Genomic DNA, 2,691 nt, shown 5'->3' on the forward strand with positions numbered 1-2,691 from the left:
CACGGCAATTGATTTTATATACGACTGATGGACGTGTGGATGGAGGTAGAGAATCCTTAAGAACATTGATGTATTTAGCCAATTTGTCAATATTATAAAAAGCTGAACAAGTGTTAGAGTCTTTTGGAAAAATTTTTAAAAATTTTTCAGAGAAATTATTTATATAAAGCATCACAAACCAACGACGCTGTATATAGTTAAAAGTGTTGTTAGACAAAAATCTTCTTATGTCATTATTTAAAAAAAAATTATATTTTAATCTCTGTATAAAAATGTTATAGATAAAGTTGCGAGAATAATTATTGTCAATAAGAATGTTAAAAATCAAGTCAAAATTCTTAGAATGGTACTTAGGATGTGATAAAAAGAAGGCTCTGTCCACAAGGCTGATGACAGTGCCTCTTTTTTGGCAGATAGGATGGTTAGAATAATAATTAAGATATCTGCCTGAGAACGTTAACTTATGATACCAGTCATGTATTAGTCTATTATTATTTTTGATAATTGTAATGTCCAGAAAGTTTAGTCTATCAAAACCAACTTCTATGGTGAATTGAAGTCAAAGGTGATATGAATTGTACCGGTTTAAAACAACATCGAATTGATCTCTAATTTAATATTTTGTATAAATGTATTGAGAAAGATCTAATACAAAGGTCGAAAGCTTTACACTGTTTAATAAACTGATTCAACTATGTACACACCGTCATCCGTGTTTGTTCTAACAGCCATTAACAACACCTTTATTATTTATTATATATGCTGTTTTTAAGTAATTTACTTATATTATAAGTTTATTATATATTACAAAAAACATCAATAAAATGCTATTTTAAGTACATGTTAGATATTAATTATATTTTTCTCGATATTTTCTGTCTGCACAAAATATTTCCTATGTTTGCAAAAACTAAAATAAAATAATAATAAAATAAAATAAAATAAGTTTTTGAGAGAGAGAGAGAGAGAGTGGTATGGTTAAATTTTATTGTTATTTACTGTTTTTAAACTATAATTTAGAAATAGTTTATATAATAGTTTATATAATATTCGTAAAATATATTTTTTATGTACTTTTATGTATCTAACGTTAGTAACATTTAAACTTCGCGACATCGCTCAGAACATTTCTAACTTTTTACTTTCAATATTTATAAGTGCATATATCCATACGTGGCACGCGCGCGCGATACGGTTTAAATATAGCGGCAACCTTCCTCCACTCGTTTTTAAGTTCACTACTTCCTGGCAGGTAACCGAGGTGGCGCTGAAACCAGCGTTTCTCTTCTCACAAGAGGCGAGTTTGAACCCTCTGGTTCAGAATCTGGCATCTCTCCAGAACAAAACACAGTCTGTTTTCAGAGTATCAACCGTTACAGCAATTTTATTTTGTTCTCCGAAGTGTTATCTCAGTGTAGTGACAAGATGTCGGCAAAAAATTTCCGCGACATTGTATTATTTGCGGTGCAGTGTAACCTTGCGTTAGAATTTCTGCGTGAATTAACACTATTTATATCAAATAACAGAGACAATATCGAAATATTTCAAAACCTTGCGTATCGTTTGTCGAATACACTTCTTGCAGTAATGTACGGCGTGAAATTGTTTGATAGAGATCGTCGGCTAGTGCGCATTGCGTGCAAAGTGGTGAACTACCACGCCGCGCTACAACACGAGGAGAAAGATGTGAGAGGTTTAATCGCGCGTATGATACGCGATAACGACGGTAAGTGTCAAAGTTTTATAATTTTACAAAGTTTTCGCGCTTTACGATTTTGATATAACGAGTTATTTTCAATTTAGTAAACAATATTTTCAAGACGGTGATGTCTCGTATGCAAGAATCGGAGCCGCGGGTACCCTGTCTTGCTGTTGCTCCTTGTCAGCAGCAGGAAAATAGCAGAGTGGAGTGCGTGCTGTGGAACGCGATGCTGCTTGTATTCCCGCGCTCTTGCGCGGAACCGCCGATAGCCAGAGTAGCCTCTGTTACGTCTTTTTTGAAAGGATTCCACGAACCCTTTCATTTTGCAACGGAATATAATTATTAAGTCTAACAGTAGTTCTAAGGAATAATCTTTGCAACAAAGTACCGGAAGGAAAAACGAGAGCCAGCCGAGATAAGATAGACAGGATCGAACCGAACGACGCATTATAAACAAATCTAGCTAGACGAAATATGACAGACAAACTCGCGCCGGACAACGCACTATAAACAATCGAGCCTAGAGCACCTGGATTAATAAACAAACCTTATCGACCCTTAAGAGAAAATTTTTAACGGGCAATAGCCCTTTGTATAAGCGCGGACACTTGCGATTCTCGGCAAGCCGCACCAGCTCTCGTAATTCTAGAAAGGAAGTCGTAAAACAAGAAGCTAGAGTCGTTGACATAGCGCAGACATAAACAAGATAAGGCACGTACAGATAACCAAGATTTAAACAAACGATAACCCGACCCAGAAAATCGATCTCGGAGAGAAGTCTCGCTTTCGAGAGTTAGCGAAGGGGAAATCGAGATTTCGAGGAAAGACGACAAGGAAGGGGAAACCAGAACGCGCATATAAAAGAGCCTAGACCTTAGATCGGGAGATCATCATTTTCATTAGCAATCATTACGATCAAAGTCTTTATTACGTAGTTCTATCTTGAATATAGTCAGCTCAATTTTAACTTAGTTTTTTCGTTAATTTAA

This window comes from Pseudomyrmex gracilis, unplaced genomic scaffold (assembly GCF_002006095.1).
Source record: "Pseudomyrmex gracilis isolate BER0280 unplaced genomic scaffold, ASM200609v1 scaffold_586, whole genome shotgun sequence".
NCBI lineage: Eukaryota > Metazoa > Arthropoda > Insecta > Hymenoptera > Formicidae > Pseudomyrmex > Pseudomyrmex gracilis.